This window comes from Arachis ipaensis, chromosome B4 (genome assembly GCF_059453495.1).
Source record: "Arachis ipaensis isolate K30076 ecotype BB chromosome B4, ASM5945349v1, whole genome shotgun sequence".
NCBI lineage: Eukaryota > Viridiplantae > Streptophyta > Magnoliopsida > Fabales > Fabaceae > Arachis > Arachis ipaensis.
In genome coordinates this window covers 94,116,340-94,137,387 of record NC_142439.1, presented here as the reverse complement: position 1 = coordinate 94,137,387, position 21,048 = coordinate 94,116,340, and the positions used below count along the sequence as shown (strand labels likewise).

General features: G+C 36.8%; 1 pseudogene across 1 annotated transcript in view; it reads right to left on the bottom strand.

The window, feature by feature from the left end:
• Positions 1 to 3,857: 3,857 nt before the first annotated feature.
• The window catches only part of LOC107637840 (auxin-responsive protein IAA8-like), a 47,145-nt pseudogene continuing 29,954 nt past the window's right edge, over positions 3,858 to 21,048 (bottom strand). The window contains exons 2-6 of the transcript XR_015880999.1: positions 8,466 to 8,549; positions 8,252 to 8,278; positions 4,666 to 4,894; positions 4,428 to 4,569; positions 3,858 to 4,088 (exon numbers count right to left, since the gene is read on the bottom strand). The product of XR_015880999.1 is annotated as an auxin-responsive protein IAA8-like (transcript). The remainder of the gene's footprint in view (positions 4,089 to 4,427; positions 4,570 to 4,665; positions 4,895 to 8,251; positions 8,279 to 8,465; positions 8,550 to 21,048) is intronic.

Below are 21,048 nucleotides of genomic sequence, written 5' to 3'. Positions count from 1 at the left end.
CTTAAATGGGCCAAGTTGAATTTTATATTTGATGTGCTAAGATTATTCAATAATATAAATTTAGAACGGGTTATGTTAATGCAGCCACATACTTCTAATATTTAGGGAGACAAATTTTAATATTAGCTATCAGTTTATATACATACATTGCAACATAAAAATTCATCTCAACTTGCATGAAATGGTGGATTTTTTATTTTAGGCTACTATTGTTAGATCTTACTCTAGTGTAATCTTTTACTAAAAAAAAAAAATAGAGAATGGAGTGGATATAATTTAACATGCTATTTCTAGAAACTTGCACTTTGATTTGATGTGCTGATCTGATTAAATTATTGCTTTTTTTTTTTATATATAATATACTTATTTTAGTTACTTATTAATTTCCTTACTTCAAGTTGGTCATCTTAATTACATTTTTGACCATTTTGTTGATAATATGTCGTACTTGTGTTCCATGGTTTCCTTGGCTTATGATAAGCCTATCATCTCAGGTGAAGATAGAACTATATTCTTCTATTCGAATGTTTTATTCACGCATTAGTTTAACTTCTTTTTTATTGTGTAGACCAATGCCTTTCCCCCGTTTGATCTTAAGTTCATAACTATTATAGAAGAATGCAAAATGGCCTTTTGATTTGTGTTTGTTCGTATTCTTTCTATCCTCAATTAGTAGTAGGAATTTCCAATTGAACAATATATATATATATATATATATATATATATATATATATATATATATATATATATATATAAGTTTTATTATTCTGTGTGGGCCATCAACTTATTAGATGAAGTGGGGTTAGCGTATATATTAAAAGACTTGGTAGTTATAGGGTACAAAGGCCCCCTTCCTTGGTTCTTAGCTCTTGCTACTTGTTTGATTATTCTTTATTTAAATTTTTATCATTGATGTCTGTAGCTTTAAAGTGATTCTGATCTTCTTCCTTGGTGAAGGTTATAATAATCTATTCTTCTTTTGTCCCATCTATTAAAGCCAACTTAGCTTAATAAGTTAAAGGCGGTACCCAAATGAATTTTAGAAAAACTTGTTGAAGCAGATAAGTTTAAGAATGTTATCTAATGCTTACTTGAGCTTACTCAATTTGTTGATGTTAGGTTGAGCCAATTCGCAACTTTTTTGCCGCTCTGTTCTTGGCCAGCATTGGGATGCTTATACATGTCCAATTTCTTTGAAATCATGTCGACATCTTATACGACAAAAAAAAAAAAAAAAAAACAAAACAAACATTGAATACCGTTGAATTTATTAAAAAAATTCTTCGATAATATGTTTATTGTCAGAATAAATTCGATAGTATAAATTTTGTCAGTGATTATTTATTGGCGGATTTTTTCGTCCGCCACTAATTACCGGCAGATTTAGAGGCGAATATTAACTGTTAATTGGCGAAATTCTAGAGATCGTTATTGTCGGATTTATCCCTCGTTAAATCCAACAGTGATCTTAATTTTTTTTAAAAAAATTGTTTAAAAATTCAATATATAATTTTAAACGGTTAAATTCAATAACTTTAAAACTAACAAAATTTAAAATTTTATTATTTTTTATAATAATTTGTCTATAATTTTTCGTTAAAAGTTTACAAATAAGTTCACACATTAAAGTTTAAAAATAAAGAAGAAAAATGATAATTACTCTTGTATGGAAAAAAGTAGCACTATAAGAAAATTACTTCTGATGGTGGCTGCAGAGTGGTGGAAGCGTGGTGGTGACAGGAGGCAATAGTGAAATCTACAGTGATGGAACTAAGGTTTAGTAACATAACAAACAACAAAAAAAAAAATGGACAACAACCTTACTTTGGCATAGTGGACCTCAACCACGGTCATGGCAACGACCTCCGATCGACGGCAATGGACACCAACAGCGGCGGCACGGCGGAGGCTTTCCACGAAGATTCCAGTAGCAGTGATGACAACGATCTCTGACAACAATGTTGCTTATTGGTGGCGACGACAACTCCAGGTGGTGGCGGTGCACCCTTTTTTATTGGACCAGAGGGAGAGAGATGAGAGAGAGAGACGAGAAAGAAAAAGACAAGAGAGAGAGAGAGAAAGAGAGAGAAAGTTTGCAGAAGTGAGGGAGAAGGATTTCACGTTTGAATTTTATTCCAAATTTATGTCGGATTTATTGGCGGAAAAATCCGGCTGTAAAATGTTTGTCATTACCTAAACGATGTGTTTCACTAAATTCTGTTACCGTCAAAATTTTTCGATGGAAATTCTCACTGTAAATTTGGCACTAATAAAATTAATTTTCACGTCTCTATTTACCGTCGGATTTAACGGCAAAATTTTAAATCCAACGATAACTTATTCAAGGGACGAATTTTCATTCATAACCGTCAGAAAATTCGCCACTAAATCTGACAGTATATTCGACTGTACTCAATATTTTTCTTGTAGTGTTATTACTTCTTCTTGTAAGATTTGAAATCCGTAAATACAATTACATCTGCTTGTTGATTACATCATAAGTTTCATTGACGGAGGAACCTTAGGATATTCTACATGTGTAGGTTGGGATGTCTTTGGCACAAATCTTCATCTAGTGGAGGTGATTGCTTCATCATGAAAACATGAAATGTTGGTTTGAGCTTCTTTGTGCTTACGCTTAGGCTTAGGAAGACAATGAAACTTTTTTTTCTATGTAGTTGGAGACAACTTTAGCACTTTTCTCGTGGCTGTGTTATTATCATTTGAAGCATGAATTTTATTATTTTATTGCCTATAAATACTTATATGCAATCGAACTCATCCTTACCGTAGAAAACGTTTATGCAATGTAAGCATACGCAAGAAATAGAAAAATTGGCTTATTAATTTTAGTGTTTAAATATTTTGAGTTTAATTTGTAAAATGGGTGTAGAATATGTAATTGAAGAAAAAAATTTTAATTTAATATTTGTGCATTTAAATATTACTAAAGATTTATTGTAATATTTTTTTATTGTTAACAAAAAAGATCTTTTGTAACATTTTTTTAATGTTAGTAAAAAGATAAATTGTAACATTTATTAGAGTATTGCTATAGAAGATCTATTATAACATTTTTTAAAGTGTTATTAGAAAGACTTATTGTTATATTTTTTAAGTGTTAAATAAAATATCTATTGTAATATTTTTTAAATGTTACATAAAATATCTATTGTAACATTTTTTTAAGTGTTACAAAATATATCTATTGTAATATTTTTCATAATATTACTATAGAAGATCTATTGTAACAATTTTACTAAATGTTATTGAATCACTACAAGATATTATCAGGATAGCGACCGATTCTGGTGGTCACTAAAACCTTGGTTGCTAATTAGAAAATAGCGACCAATTTCGGTCGCTAACCGTTAGCGACTGATTTTTTAACAAGGCCACCAAACTCTCACCAAAGAGTATCGGTCGCTAAATGGTGACGAAAATTTTCGCCACTGAGTAAATCAGTTGCTAAATGGCGACCAACTTTTTGGTCACCAATGAAATCGGTCACTAAACTGGTCGTCGATGCCTGAATTGAAAATCTAAAATTGATCGCTAAATTGGTCACTAATTCCTGAACCAAAAATCTAAATCGGTTGTTGTTCCTGATCTTATGATTATATATTTTATTAATTTCACATTTATCACTATTAAAACTTAATTTTCATAAATAATTATATTTCCACAAAATATAAAAAGAATCAAACATAGATCAATTTTTGAAATAAATACTAAAAACATTCACAATGTCTACATAGAAACATAAAATTTAAAATATTAAAAATTTCTAAATACATCAAATGTATGATCTACAATCTAGACTAAAATATGGTAAAAATAATTCATGAACCACATAACTTTGCTCTATTCATGAACAATCAGTATAGTTCAACAATTTCTGCATTAGTTTTGGCTCTTTGATTTTTTCATTGCTCTTTGAGCTGCAACCAATACAAACCATAATAGAATCTTTAAACAATCTAAAATCTTAATCTAGTAATCTAACATGTTTAGTGTAAGATGTACCCAGTCTCATTGCCACAGACCTTTTCATGATCCTCAGCCTCCTGCATGAGTCAGTGAACAACCTGCATCAACAAAGAATTTGTTTATTATAATTGGATATGATCTTTAAAGAATAACATGTAAAGCAAAAATGCTATCTACAAACCGAAAATTCAACCGCCGAATCAGCCGCCGTGTATATTTATACATACTAATTCACACTTTTTTGGCCAACTAAATAATCGGTCATCAAAATAATCAAACATGCCATAGTAGAATAATTAAACTTGTTTACATTAATATGATAAAGAAAATTTATGAGATACCAAATACGTATTTTTATTATTCTATAAGCAATGACTTGATTGATGGCTAATTTTTTGTATATATGATTTTATATAACAAAAATAGATATAACATACTCCCAAGGAACATCTCCCACAAACATCCAATCTCCATCCTTGTCTTCATAAGTAAGAACATATTTAGAGCCATGGAGAAGATCCTTCAAAAAGCTCTCACTTAATCCATCTTTTCCAGGAAGCCCAGGAGAGTTGCACTGACCTAATTTTTCATTAGAGAAGTTGCAACTCAAATTAAAGAAAATTTTTTTTTATAAAAAAAAAAGAAAAAAAAGAAAAACGTAGTTAAAGAAAATACCAATGGTGAGGTAGCTGAACATCTTCTAAAGAGCTGAAGAAAGTTTCTTATAGTTGCTATAGGTTTTGAGATCAACCTTTCTTAGATAAGGAGCAACATCCATGCTTACCTTCACATACAAACAACCAAATCCTGGTTTCCCTTCAACTTCATCATTGTTCTTTGTCAAATTAGATGTCATGGTGTTCTTTCGAAATGATTGAATTGGTGGCCACCCCACAACTTGTGCCTTGTTGCAAAAAATGAAAATTTTGATATTTCAACAGCCTCTGGATTTGAATTTCCATGCTGCGAAGAACATACACAAACTATATAACACTGAAACACAAAAATTCAACTAACAATCACACTAACTAGTAACTATGAAAAATTCTTTTTCAATCATACTAAGACTAAAAGCTTATCTCAGATTTATTTTATTTTATTTTGATTAATGGAAGTTATCAGAAATACATTCAACACAGTAATTAATATCATAGTAGCATTTTTATTTGGCATTATAATTTTAAATTGTTTGAGAAGAAAACAACATTGTAACAACCAATCAGACTAGTTTCATGAATCATACATCTTTCTGTGCACCAAATATCAAGCTTTCAATCTGAAAGAGAAAAGAGAGGCGATTAATTAATTAATATAAGGGCTTAACATGTTTGAATTCATCATTTGACCTGTATACAGTATCACTTCCAGAACCAACTCTTCCAGAAGGCACAGACGTAAAGAAGGGAGAGTCACCAGAATGCAACCATCAAGGGTACATGTGATGTGTGAGCATCTTGTTCACTTTTTTATTAGGATTTTCTAGTTGTTTTTAGTTAGATTTTTTTAGTTTCACTTGAGTTTAGTGCAAAGATCCCAAGTGGATGCAACCTTGAACTGTTTTGGTATTTTTATGATTTTAGGTGAAATTCGGAGCAATTTGGCAGAGTTTGGAGCAAAAGAGAGAAAAAGCTGGCAGCACCCTCCCTGGGCGCTAAACGCCCAGCTGGCGTTTAAGGCCAACAAGGGACCTCAGTTGTGTACAACTTTGCTCCCTATGGGGTGTTTAACCCCATTACTGGCGTTAAACGCCAGCAAGAAGTCTGAATCACCCCCTCTTTGGCTTCTCAAGTGGATTTAGCAACTATTAGTTATTATATTTTATTTTCTTTTTGTAATTTTTATTTACAAATAATATCTTTTAGTCTTAGGATTTATTATTTTATTTTATTTTCGTATCAAATTAGGTTAGTATAAAAGGGAAAAGATACTTGGTGCGTACGATCCCCACACTTTCGTACAGCAGTACCAGCAAGTGCACTGGGTCGTCCAAGTAATACCTGAGCGAGTCAGGGTCGATCCTACGGAGATTGTGGTTTGAAGCAAGCTATGGTTATCTTGCAGGTCTTAGTCAGGCATATCAGAAGGTTTGATTGTTGGATATGGAATTGTATTAGGACTTTAGAATCAGTAATAGGGATAGGGTTAAGGATTGGAGTTGCTTTGTCTTTCTGAATTAACTCTGGTACTACTTTTAACTATTAAATAATATATATAAAGGCATAAAAAAATCTCTTCTGTTTTTTACTTTTAACTATTATAATTTCTAAAAGTATAAACAAATTATAATTTTTATATTCACAAACATTAAAGTCTTTGAAATTATAAATATCTAATAAACATAATTATAAACCAAATTTTCATCCAAAATGTAATTATAAATATTGTTCCCAAAGCAAAATAAACATAATTATAAATAGTCTCTAAAAAAAAAAACATAATCCAAAACACTCAATTTTCATCTTCATTCTCTTGTAAGTTGGGTTGGGAAAAGTTGGGTTTTGCCAAAAAAATTGTAAAAATACCCCTTGCCAAAAAAATACTAATCCCGGCGCCCGGCGGGGAAGCCCGCCCGCCCTGCCAAAGCCCGCAGTTTAAGCGATGCGGGTTAGGCGGGCTTTTGCTATTTGGCGGTCCCAATTTTCTAGCCTAGCCTGCCTATTTTGGTGGGTTACGCGGGCCGGCTCGGCGGGTTTAAGCCCGTTTGCCATCCCTACCCGTGGTCATTCAATCTGACGGAGGGTGAAGCTCTAGCAGTTCATTCTCTTAGCGATCCTACTCAAAATGCCACAGACAAGGTCGAATCTTCCGGATCAGAGAGTGCTGCTTCTATGGATTCTAGCCTATACCACAGAGACCCTAATCTCCCCAAAAATCGGTTGAATTGGTGTCTCGAGAAGTCCCCAACAAAGTCATGGAGTAGCCGTCTGAGAGATGCATAAACATAACTGTTGGCTCGTGCTTTCTGGCCAAGTATTCACACGAACCCAAGTAGACGCAGGTATTTGTTAGGCATGTTCATCTTAATGTGATGAACATAGCTAATTGGTTAGATCATCCTATTCACCACGATGTAGATTGGATAATACATCTTAGAGATAGATCAAACACAGATTGAAGAAGAAACAATAGTACTTTTATTAATTCATGGGACTTAGCAGGGCTCCTCCCCTCAACCTAGGAGGTTTAGAAACTCATACTGAAGTAAAATACAATGTAAAACGAAAATAATGCTGAATGGTAGTATGTTGTTTGAATGATTATGTAAAATATACTTTAAATACTAAACAGATGACTAGTAAGGATAAAACAGTCTATTTAGTGCTAAAATCTACTTCTGAGGCCCACTTGGTGAGTGTTTGGGCTGAGCTTTGATGAGATCCACGTTCTATGAGGTCTCTTGGGTGTGGAACGCCAGCTAGGGGGTCCTCTTTGGGCGTTTGTACATTGGTCTCTGCTCTTTGGACGCTAGACGCCTGGAAGGAGGCAGGTGGCTGGTGTTGGATGCCAGTTTTGGGCCTTCTAATCCGAAGCAAAGTATAGACTATTATATATTGTTAGAAAACTCTAGAAATCAGCTTTCCATAGCCGTTGAGAGCGCTTCATTTGGGTTTCTATAGCTCCAGATAAGCTCTTCCGAATGCAAGTAGGTCAGATCTAGATAGCATCTGCAGTGCTTTCTCTATCTCTGAATCAAACTTCTGCTCTAGCTCCTCAATTTCAGCCAGAAAATACCTGAAATTATACAAAAACACAAAAACTCATAGTAGAATCCAAAAATGTGAATTTAACACTAAAACCTATAAAAACTGAGTAAAAACTAAATAAAAACTACTAAAAACTATATGAAAGTGATGCCAAAAAGCGTATAAAATATCCGCTCATCATAACACCAAAATTAAACTGTTGCTTGTCCCCAAGCAACTAAAAACATAGTAGGATAAAAGGAAAATTAAGATACATAAAATTTCTATGTTTCAAATGAAGCTTAGTTACATTCAGTTGAGTGGGACTTAGCAGCTTTTTGCTTCTGAATAGTTTTGGCATCTCACTATCTATTGAAACTAAGAGATGTTGGCATCTTTAAGAACCTAGAATCCAGATGATATTATTGACTTTCCTAGTTAAGCTTATGTTGATTCTTGAACACAGCTTTCAGAGTCTTGGCCGTGATCCTAAGCACCTTGTTTTCCAGTATTACCACCGGATTCGATAATGCTACAGACACTTTAACTGGGTGAACCTTTTCAGATTGTGACTCAGCTTTGCTAGAGTCCCCAGATAGAGGTGTCTAGAGTTCTTAAGCACACTCATTTTGCTTTGGACCACGACTTTAACCGCTCAGTCTCAAGCTTTTCACTTGACACCTTCACACCACAAGCACATGGTTAGGGACAGCTTGGTTAGCCGCTTAGGCCAGAATTTTATTCCTTTGGGCCCTCCTATCCATTAAAGCTCAAAGCCTTGGGTCCTTTTACCCTTGCCTTTTGGTTTAAAGGGTTATTGGCTTTTTCAATCTGCCCTTCTTTTCCTGCATTTTTGGGCAGTAATGGATTTTTTTGCTTTTAATTTTTTTTTCACCATTTTTTCTTTCTTTTTTCGCATGAATATTATTTTTTTTCTTTTGCAACATACTATTTCTTTTTCTTTTTTCTGCTTTTTCTTGCTTCAAGAATCAATTTTTTTATTTTTCAGATTATCAATAATACTTTTCCTTTTTCCTTATTCTTTCAAGAGCCAACATTCTAAAATTTCAACTACAAATATGTACTGTTAAATCATACATTCAGAAAATAAAATCAATGCCACCACATCAAAATAATTAAACTACTCTTATTTTAAACTTGAAATTCATGCATCTCTCAATTCTTTTCAATTAAAATTTTTCTTTTAAGCAAGGTGAGAGATATATGGAACATTTTACAACTTTAAGACATCAAATGCAAATGATCATGCAGTAAAATAAGAGAACAGACAAGATAACATAGAAAATAGAAAAATAATAAAAGGAAAGGGAGTAAAAGAGAACGAATCCACCTGAATGATGGTGGCTAGTGCTCCTCCTTGAGGATACAATGTAGTGCTTGATTATCTCTTCAATGTCACTGCTTTGTCTTTGTTGAAGCAACTGCACAAGTTCATGTGCATACTTTCGAGTATGCTCCATCCTCTTCTTCAATACTTAAGAGTGGTAGAAGTCAAAAAGCAAAGCTTTTACAACACCAAACTTAAGAGTTGTGCTCGTCCTCGAGCAAATATGAATGATGAGGAAGAATAGGATAGAAGAAGGTGGGGTAGGTGGAGCTTCTATGGGACCTATTGGTTCTGAGAGGCTAGGGAATCCAGATTCCCTGCTTCTCTGCATTGGCGTTTGAATGCCCAGGGGATGCTCCCTGGCTGGCGTTCAACGCCAGCAATGCTGCCCATTAGGGGCATAGGACGCCCAGCCAGAGCTCCCTGGCTGGCGTTCAACTTTCATTAACACTCCATCCAGAGTGTTCTGTTTTCACTACTGTGAAAATTCTGTCTCTGTTCTGACTGTCGCATATGATCATGACTCTAAATATAACTGAAAGAAAAACAAAATAAAATAAAAATAAATAATTAATTAATTAAGGTTGGGTTGCCTCCCAACAAGCGCTTCTTTAATGTCATTAGCTTGACGGACAACTCCTTTCAAGGAGGAAGATAGTCATAGAGGAATAAATCCTTACTCCTTACTGGGAGCTTCCTTCCTGTGCTCTCATGGAATAGCCTAATAAGCTCAAGAGACAGGATTTTGTTCACTGCCTGAGGCAGGGTTGGGCTTGCAGCAATATGCTGGTGTCCCTGTTTGTCACTTCCCTCTTCCATGGTGAATACCATGATGAGATAAGTGAACAGTACCATTTTCCATGGTGAAAAGCTCTTAGTAGGGATATTTTTATTTTTCCAACCCCTAGGTATCTTTTTTTGGGGCCTTCCTCCTTTGTGGATAGTGTACATCCCACACCAAACTTACATTTAGTCTTAGGAGGGATTGAATTGGTTCTACCCAAGGGAGGAGGCTTGGATGCTGAATCCTTTATGCAAGTGCCTCCCTTGTCAGGGGGTAATGGTGGGTCAAGAACCTTGAACACCATCCAATCCTTATGTAAGGTAATCCTTATTTCTTGTGCCTCTTGGATTCCCAGCTTCTCCATTACAAAGAGTGGCATGAGACTTATACTTGACCCTAGGTCACACAGAGCATTTTCAAAGGTCATAGTGCCTATGGTGCAAGGAATCAGAAAGCGTCCAAGATCTGGAAGCTTCTGAGGTAGCCTCTGCTGAACCAAAGCATGGAGTTCTTTGGTAAGCAGTGGAGGTTCTTCCTCCAGGGGCATTGTACTAAATAACTTGGCATTCAGCTTCATAAGAGCTCCTAGGTACCGAGCAATTTGCTCTTCTCTGGTGTCTTCATCCTCATCCAAAGATGAGTAGTCATCAGAACCAATGCACTGCAGAAGTGCATGCAAAGGAACCTCAATGGTCTTTATGGTTTTCTTTGGGTCTGAGATAGAGGGTTCTTGAGTGGGGTTTAAGCACTTAAAGGGTGTGCTTTTACTAGCGTTCAATGCCAGCTCTGATAGCTCTTTGGGCGTTGAACGCCCTTACTATCTACCGTTACTAGCATTAAACGCCAATTTCTCTAGCATTTGGGCGTTGAACTCCCAACAGGGATGTCGTTGCTGGCATTCAACGCCAGCTTCCCTGGGTGTGTGGGCAATGAACACCCAGTGAGGGGTTTCTCACTAGCGTTCAGTGCTAGAAAGCCTGGGTGTTTGGGAGTTGAACGCCCAGCCAATGCTCCCTGTCTGGAATTCAACGCCAGCTCTGCTACCAGGATGGGCGTTGAACACCGAGTGAGGCGTTCAGCACCAGGCTTGCTGCCAGGTTGGGCGTTGAACGCCAAGTGAGATCTTTCTCATTGGCATTCAATGCCTTCCCAGTCTCTCCAGATTGGGCCTCTGCCTCAGTGGAAGGTATCAGATTTAAACTTAAGCCAAGATCATACAGGGCTTTGTCAAAAATGATCTTTCCAGTAGTCCATAGGATCTGAAAGGTCCTTGGATCTGGCATCTTCCTTGGCAGCTCATGCTGAATTAGGATACTGTACTTCTCAGTAAGTATCTCTATTTCATCTCCCTTTAGGTCCTTCTTTTCAAATTCCTCTGTAAAAGAGATATTGACTTGCAGCCTCTTAAGTGTTGCTGGGAAATGAGCCAACTACCCATCTGCCAGTTCTTTCTGCATGCCTAGGAAAGATGGCTCTTGAGGCTCTTTCACCTTTGTAAGGGCGTGCTCTATGGGAGTCACAGGCTTCTCTTGCACACCCAGAGAAGATTCAACTCGAGTTCCTTCTCCTCTGTAGGGGCGTTCTCAATGGAATTCTCAGGATCCTTCTAGTCCGTGATTGCCTTAAGTCCCTCAGTAGCATGCTCCTGAGGTTCGGCCTCCTCGGTACTAATAAGGGCCAGACACTCTTCTCTTGGATTCACTTCTGTGGCTCTGTGAAGAGTGTTAGGGTGTTTTTGCAACTTCTAAGGAAGGTTCCTCTGAATGACTGCATTGCACTCCTTAGTAAGAGCTATTGTCTCTATTTCCCTCCAATCCCTCTTGTTGTTCAGTATTTTCTTCATGAACTTAGCGTATGAAGGCATTTATTCAAGAGCCTCTGCAAAGGAGATTTTGATCTCCAACTTCTTAAAAGCTTCTGAGAATTTGGCCAATTGCCTATCCTTTTCTGCTTTCTGGAGTCGTTGAGGGTATGGTAACTTGGCCTTGTACTCATCAATCTTGGTTGATGAAGGCCGAGTACCTTGTGTATTGGAAGGGGGGTTACTAGCTTGCTTAGGAGAGCTATTATCAATACGTGACTGGCCTCCCTTGCTTGGGCGTTCAACGCCCATGCTGCTGCCCCCTAGGCGTTTGAACACCCAATCTCTACCCTTTTCTAGTGTTCAATGACAAGAGAGATACCTCTCTGGGCGTTTGAACACCCAGTCTCTGCCCTTTCCTGGCGTTCAACGCCAAGAGGGATACCTCTCTGGGTGTTTAAACACCCAGAGTCATCGTGTGCAGAGACCTGGTTATCCTCTATGGGCTTTTCGTTCTTATTGTACTGAGGTTGGATGCTTAAGATTTTCCCACTCCTCAGTTGAATAGCCTGGCATTCATCTGTTATTTGCTTAGATAACTACTGCCTTGTTTGACTCAACTAGGCTTCCACATTCCTGTTAGAAGCCTGAGTTTCTTGTAGAGCCTCTTGCAGTTCCAGTAGTTATTGGGCAAGGGCTTGCAGTTGCTGAATCAATGGGCCATCCTGCTCTGGAGGGTTAGGTTCAGCAGCTACTGCCTTAACCTCTCCTTTTGTAGAGGCCTCAGGAGATGAGTACAGATGCTGATCAGAGGCAACTGTCTCAATAAGCTCATGAGCCTCTCCAATGGTCTATCTCATATGTATGGAACCACCAGCAGAGTAGTCCAAAGACATTCTAGCCGTGTCTGAAAGCCCATAGTAGAAGATGTCTAACTGTACACGTTCTGAAAAAATTTCAGTGGGACATTTTCTTAGCATCTTCCTATACCTCTCTCAGGCATCATAAAGAGATTCATTGTCTCCTTGTTTGAAGCCTTGGATGTCCAGCCTCAGTTGGGTCATTGATGAGCGGATATTTTATACGCTTTTTGGCATCACCTTCATATAGTTTTTAGTAGTTTTTATTTAGTTTTTATTAAGTTTTTATAGGTTTTAGTGTGATGAGCGGATAATTTATACGCTTTTTGGCATTGTTTTTAGTATGATTTTAGTATATTTTAGTTAGTTTTTATTAGTTTTTTTAAATAAAAATCACAAATCTGGATTTTACTATGAGTTTGTGTGTTTTTCTATGATTTCAGGTATTTTCTGGCTGAAATTGAGGGACCTGAGCAAAAATCTAATTCAGAGGCTGAAAAAGGACTGCAGGTGCTGTTGGATTCTGACCTCCCTGCACTCGAAGTGGATTTTCTGGAGCTACAAAAGCCCAATTGGCGCGCTCTTAATTGCGTTGAAAAGTAGACATCTTGAGCTTTTCAGAAATATATAATAGTCCATACTTTGCCCAAGATTTGATGGCCCAAACCGGCGTTCCAAGTCAGCTTAAGAATTCTAGTGTCAAAACGCCAGAACTGGCATAAAAGCTGGAGTTAAACGCCCAAACTGGCACAAAAGCTAGTGTTTAACTCCAAAAAAAAGTCTCTACACATGAAAGCTTCAATGCTCAGCCCAAGAACACACCAAGTGGGCTCGGAAGAAGATTTCTGCATTAATTACCTATTTTTGTAACCCTAGGCTACTAGTTTTCTATAAATAGGACCTTTTGCTATTGTATTTGAAGACTTGGATACACTTGATCAGATTTTGATAGACCTTTTCATGTTTGGGGGCTGGCCTCATGGCCATGCCTAGTCCCTTTCGTTCTTATGTATTTTCAACGGTGGAGTTTCTACACACCATAGATTAAGGTGTGGAGCTCTGCTGTTCTTCATGAATTAATGCAAAGTACTATTATTTTTCTATTCAACTCAAGTCTATTTCTTCTCCAAGATATTCATTCGCACTTAAGAACATGATGAATGTGATGATTATATGACACTCATCACCATTCTCACCTATGAACGCGTGCCTGACAACCACTTCCGTTCTACATGCAAACAAGCTTGAATGTGTATCTCTTGGGTTTCTAATCTAAGATTAGAACCTTCGTGGTATAGGCTAGAATTATTGGCGGCCATTCCTGAGATCTGGAATGTCTAAACCTTGTCTGTGGTATTCTGAGTAGGATCTGGGAAGGGATGACTGTGACAAGCTTCAAACTCGCGAGTGTTGGGTGTGTGACAGACGCAAAAGGATCAATGGATCCTATTCCAACATGATCGAGAACCGACAGATGATTAGCCGTGCGGTGACAGCGTGCGTAGAACATTTTCACTGAGAGGACAGGAAGTAGCCATTGACAACGGTGATGCCCAACATAAAGCTTGCCATGGAAATGAGTATGAATGATTGGAAGAAGGCAATAGGAAAGCAGAGGTTTAGGAGGAACAAAGCATCTTCATACGCTTATCTGAAATTCCTACCAATGAATTACATAAGTATCTCTATCTCTATCTTTATTTTATGTTTTATTTATCTTTAATTATCAGTCCTCCATAACCATTTGAATCTGCCTGACTGAGATTTACAAGATGACCATAGCTTGCTTCAAGCCGACAGTCTCTGTGGGATCGACCCTTACTCATGTAAGGTATTACTTGGACGACCCAGTGCACTTACTGGTTAGTTATGCGGAATTGTGACAAAGTGTGATTCACGTTTGAGAGCTCCAAGTCTTTGGCGCCATTGTTGATAATCACAATTTCGTGCATCAAGTTTTTGGCGCCGTTGCCGGGGATTGTTCGAGTTTGGACAACTGACGGTTCATCTTGTTGCTTAGATTAGGTACTTTTCTTTTTATTTTTCAGAATTTTTAAGAATGAATTCTAGAGTTTCAAGGTGATGTTCTTATCATCACAAAAGCTGATTGATTCTCATCAATTTAGCTACTGAATGTAATGTCCTGCTGAAGCTTTAGACTAACATTGCGTGATTCCTGGAATTCTTATTAAAAGTTTTGAATCTCTTTATTCTCTTTTCCATATGATTTTCGAAAAATCACAAAAAAAAATTAATAAAACCATAAAAATAAAAAATATTTTATGTTTCTTGTTTGAGTCTAATATCAATTTTTAAGTTTGGTGTCAATTGCATGTCTTTATTCTTGTTGCATTTTTCGAATATATGCATTATGTTCTTCATTGATCTTCAAGTTGTTCTTGATGATTTCAATGCTCTGATCTTTAATTTCTCTTATTTTGTGTCTTTTGTTGTTTCTTACATGCATTTTCAAATTGTTATAGTCCTTAGTATACAAACTTCTAAGTTTGGTGTCTTGCATGCATTGTTTATTTGATCTTAGTTGCATTCTTTATTATTTCTCATCATTAAAAATTCAAAAATATGTTCAAAATTGTGTCTTTTCAAGTCAATAACACAGAGAATTGAAGATTCAGAACATTCAGCAGAGGAATTACACAAAAAAAGCTGGGCGTTCAAAACGCCCAGTGAAGAAGGAAAACTGGCGTTTAAACGCTAGCCAGGGTACCTGGCTGGGCGTTTAACGCCCAAAAAGGTAGCATTTTGGGCGTTAAACGCCAGAATGGATACCATTCTGGGCGTTTAACGCCAGGAGGACACTAGAGGGAAGATTTTGTTTTTAATTCAAATTTTTTCCAAATCTTCATAATTTTTCAAAATCAAATCTTTTTCAAATCATATCTTTTCAATCATATCTTTTCAAAATCAATTTCTTTTCAATTTTTTATTTATTACTATTTTTGAAAATACTTGCTACAATTAGTGATTTAATTCAAAATTTTCAAGTTGTTACTTGCCTATTAAGAAAGGATCAAATTTTAAATTTTAGAATAATATCTTTTAATTTCTTGTTAGTCAAATAATCAACTTTAATTTTAAAACTTTCTTTTTTAATTTGATTTTCAATCATATCTTTTCAATCACATCTTTTTCAAAATTAATTTTCAATCATATCTTTTTAATTTCTAATTCCAAAATCTTTTTCAAAATCACTTAATTTCTTTCCCAATTTTAATTTTCGAAAATCATCAATCAAGTTTTCAAAATTTCTTTTAATTATTTCAAAATCTTTTACTTTAATTTCAAAAATTCTTCCCCTCTTCTCACATCCTTCTATTTAAGGACTAACACTCCTCCACTATCAACAATTCGAACTCTATCCTTCTTGATAAGTTCGAATTCTCTTCTATCTACCTTCTCCTTCTATTCTTCTTTTCCTCTGACACTTCAAGGAATCTCTATACTGTAACATAGAGGATTCCATACTTTCTTGTTCTCTTCTCTTTCGTATGAGTAGGAGCAAGGATAAAAGCATTCTTGCTGAGGCTGATCCTGAACCTGAAAGGACCTTGAAGCGAAAGCTAAGAGAAGCTAAATTACAACTCTCTGTAGAGGACCTAACAGAGCTTTTCAAACAAGAAGAAGCCATGGCAGCCGAAAACAACAACAATGCCAACAATGCAAGGAAGGTGCTTGGTGACTTTACTGCACCTACTCCCGACTTCTATGGGAGAAGCATCTCAATCCCTGCCATTGGAGTAAACAACTTTGAGCTTAAGCCTCAATTAGTTTCTCTAATGCAACAAAATTGCAAGTTTCATGGACTTCCATTGGAAGATCCTCATCAGTTCTTAGCTGAATTCTTACAAATCTGTGACACTGTCAAGACCAATGGGGTTGACCCTGAAGTCTACAGACTTATGCTCTTCCCTTTTGCTGTAAGAGACAGATCTAGGACATGGTTGGATTCACAACCCAAAGAAAGCCTGAACTCTTGGGAAAGCTAGTCAATGCCTTCTTGGCAAAGTTTTTTCCACCTCAAAAATTGAGCAAGCTTAGAGTGGAAGTCCAAACCTTCAGACAGAAGGAAGGAGAATCCCTCTATGAAGCTTGGAAAAGATACAAGCAATTGATTAGGAGGTGTCCTTCTGACATGCTTTCTGAATGGAGCATGATGTTAGGATTTTTGCCAGTAAAGAATTTTATAAAAACAGTCGCGTTGTAGATACAGTCTCTAAATCAACAGAAATCCTATCGTACAAACGTTTTGGTTGTCACAAGTAACAAACCCCTAAATAAATTGATAACCGAAGTATTCAAACCTCGGGTCGTCTTCTCAAGGAACTGCAGGGAAGTATGTTCTTATTATTGGTTATGGAGATTGTAAATTGGGGTTTTGAGAATGAGGAGCGAATAGTCTAATTAGCAAATAAAGTAAATGAAGAACAAGCAATTTAAATGGCAAGTAAAATAAATGAATGACTGTAAATAAACTTTTAGCAAGGTTTGAGAAATTAGAGGTCCTATCCTAGTTATCCTTATCAATGATGATGATAATTGAATCTTAATTCCACTTTGTTAACCTTTTCTAAGATAAAGGAAGGTCAAGGGATTAATTGGTTTGATCTTCGGATCCTATTTATTTCCTAAGAAAAGATTGGGATTATTGAAGTTCAATTTAATTAACAATGACAACAATTATCAATCATGTTTGAGTTTGATAACTCCTGAATTACTGATTTCTTAACCAAGACCAAAAGGAGAAAAGTAAATCTACTGGAATAAAAATGTCTTCAGATTGGGAATAATAGCAACATAAATAAAAGAAAGCAATATTAAACTGAAATACCTCAATTAACATTAATTCAAAAGAGTAATCTGTAACATGGAAGAATTCATAAATTAAATTGCAAAAGTAAATAAAAGGGAATATTGAACCTGATAGAGAGATAATCCTGAAAGCGAATAAAATCCTAATTCTAAATCCTAATCCTAAAGAGAGGAGAGAGAGGAGAGAACCTCTCTCTAAACTAAATCTAAATCATGAAAACTAACTAAGGTTCGAGACTCTCCTTGAATGGATGCATTCCCCCACTTCATAACCTCTGGTCTATGCCTTCTGGGCTTGGATTTGGGCCAAAAAGGGCTTCAGAATTCGCTATGAGCATTTTCTGCAATTTCTGGTGCGTGGCCTCTGTCACGCGTCCGCGTGGGTCACGCGATCGCGTCATTCGGAGTTTTCCTTGTCACCCGGTCGCGTCAGTCATGCGACCGCGTCATATGTGTTTCGCTCGAGGCGCGCGGTCGCGTTAGTCATGCGGCCGCGTCAATGCCTTTTCGCGCTGGCATGCGGCCGCGTCGCCCATGCGATCGCGTGGCTGCCAGTTTCTTCAAAAACTCTGTTTTGTGCTTTCCTTCCATTTTTGTATGTTTCCTGTCCATCCTTTAAGTCACTCCTGCCTTAGAAGATCTGAAACTACTCAACACACTAATCACGGCATCGAATGGAAATAAAGGTAATTAAAATAATTAATTTTAAAGCATAGGAAACATGTTTTTCACATACATCACATAATAAGGAAGGGAAAGTAAAACCATGCAATTAATATGAATAAGTGGGAGAAGGATTGAATAAATCACTCAAACTAAGCATAAAATATATCATAAAATATGGGTTTATCAACCTCCCCACACTTAAATAATAGCATGTCTTCATGCTAAGTCCAAGAGTAATGTTAGGTTAAAGTGGTGGAATGCCATGCAATGCAATCTAATCTAAATGCAACTACCTAGATGCATCATGCAATTCTAATTTTTATGCACTTGTATATAAAGCTTGCATGTAGTTGAATTAATTCACATTCTCAAGGAGTCATATATATATAGCCAAACCTTAGATAGTTGATAAAGTGCCTTTACAATTGAAATGGGAGAGAAAAACATTTTATAAACTTGCAAGACAATTAATAATTTCAGCAGAGATATATGTTAATGAGCTATTGAACCCTCACTGGATTTTGTGTTTAATCTCTAGTCACTCAGTGTTTGTTGGGTTAATCACTCTATTCTTCTTTTTATTCTTACTTTCTATAACTTTGTTCTTCATCTAACCAATCAACAATTATAGAATATAGACATACCAAAAATCATGAGGTCTTTAGTTAAGGTTGTAATGGGGCCAAGGTAAAGGTAAGGGTATATGTATAAGGCTAAGTGAGCTAATAAGTGAATCCTTAATTAGTCTAAGATCTCACCTAACATACATACTTTGTAAAGCAAAGCTTCTTTACCTATTTTTCTATATTTTCCCACTTTTGATGTTACATGCTTATGTTTCAATGTTTATTATTTTTTATCCCATGTGCATTGCTTTATTTCACATTTGGGGAATTCTTTTGTGTCCTCTTTATTCAACCACTGAAAAATAACACTTTTTTTTAATGCACATGGTAATTCAATTATTTTGATTTCACATGAGCATGCTTCCCAAAACTTTTATTTTGAATTATTTTATTCTTTTCAACTTTTCTACCTTTTATTTTTATCATCCATGTTCCCAATAGGTTTCCCACACTTAAACAATTACACACTTTCTATCTTAAGCTAACCAAGGATCCAACTTGGGATTTTTATTTTGTTTTTCTGCTTAAGGCTAGTAATGTGGCTGATAGAATAAGAAGGGATTTAAAGGCTCAAGGGGGGCTAACAAGGGTGATGTAAAAGGTAGGCTATTTTGGGATAAGTGAGCTAAAATCAAATAATGGCCTCAATCACTCTCTTGGTATGTATTTCTATTCTATAATTGGACATATAGATTAAAATAAAGTAAAGAACATCAGAAAAAAAGAAGGGCGGAACACACAGAAATAAAAATTATGGTTTGAATGTAACCATACAATTAAGCTCAAAACTCACAGGCTGTGTGTTCTCTAGCTCAAAAATCATTTATCAGTTATGTATGTCATGCAAGTAAAAGTAAAAGTTCCCATTATTCTCAATGTAAAATTTATTTTGAATGGCTTTAAAGTTTGTGTTTCTCCTTGATGAAATGTTGTTAACTAACTAACATATAATGCTATATATACAAGGTGTGGGTTGTTTCTATTATGTTCAAGTTCCTAGTTTACTCCTTTTTTATATTTTTCAATTTAAACTAAGCTATCTTATGCTAAAAAAGGTAAACTATACTAATTAATCCACAATTTCTATAACTAATAAGTTAGAATTGCAACTAAACTAAATGGCTAAAATATGAACTGAAGTGCAAAATGCAGAAATAGAGTAAAAATACATAAAAATAGCAATATATAAGTACTGAGAAAAGAAAAATAAAAATAAAAAGAAAAATACAGAAAAATAGCAAAATAAAATGAAAAGAGTCTGTAGTGGTTCACCAAAAAAAATGTACGCCAGAGATGGCGACCTCCCTACACTTAAAATGAAGCATCGTCCCTGATGCTCACTCAAGCAGGGTGTGAAGGGGTGTCATCACTGGAAGGACGGGTAGCTGGAGTCTCTGTGGTGGTGGTCTGAGGATCTGCCTGCTGCAGAGGAGGTGCTGACTGGATAGGGATCTCAGGGTGTACAGCCTGAATTTGAGGCGGAGCCTCCTGATGTGATGCGGCCTGCTTTGTGTCTGCCTGCGCAGCCTCGCTCTGTGGATGGGTCTCTGCCTCGTGATCATCTGCCTCCTCCTCAGATACCTCGGATGGTGTGTCAGGCTCGGAGGGGATGTCGCCAGATCGTATCATCAGCTTCAGGTGCTCATAGCGTCGCTTGTTGCGATGCTCCATCTGGTCAAGCCGTCAAAACAGGCGGTGCACTAGATGATAGACGGGCTCTAGGGCAGGTGGAGGTGCAGTGGTGGTGGCAGGGGTAGCTGTAGAGGAAGAGGGGCCGGCAGATGGTGTGGCTGTCTCAGCAGTAGCAGTGAGGAAAGGAGGTCTGTAGCCCAAAGCCAGAAAGTTCCTGCTGTGAGGGATAATCTTCTTGCATTCTGCAGCAGGTGGCTTCTCATCAGCATCCTCTCAAGGCACGTCAGCTCGACGGCCTAGCTGTGTAATCAGATAAGGAAAGGGAAGAGTGCCTCGGACGTGGACCCTGGCCATATAGTACCGGATAAAGTGTGGCAGGTACAGGTCCTTACCCTCCATCACACACCATAGGAGGGTGATCATAGCAGCTGGTATCTCAGTCTCGTGAGTACTCGGCATAATGAAGTTGCTAAGTATCTGATGCCATAGCCGAGCCTCATCATTCAAGTAAATCCGCTTGATTCCTTTTGGCATAGTAGTGTTCTGACTCATAATCCAAGGAACGGTCGAGTCAAGGGCTATCCTGGCCTTGACTGCATCCCAATCAAGCTTCATGAAGCGCATGTCCTCCTCAGCTATTTGATAACCATCCAGCTGATCAGATTTAGGCAGAAGTTTCAGAACATCTTCAATGGCCTCTTCAGTTACCAGAATCTGCTTCCCTCTAAGGTTTACTGCATCTAGGGAAGTCTTGAAGTAATTGCATTAGAATTCCCTTACCCAAGATGCATTGACCTCAGTCAGGTTTCTCTCCAAGAAGAACCAGCC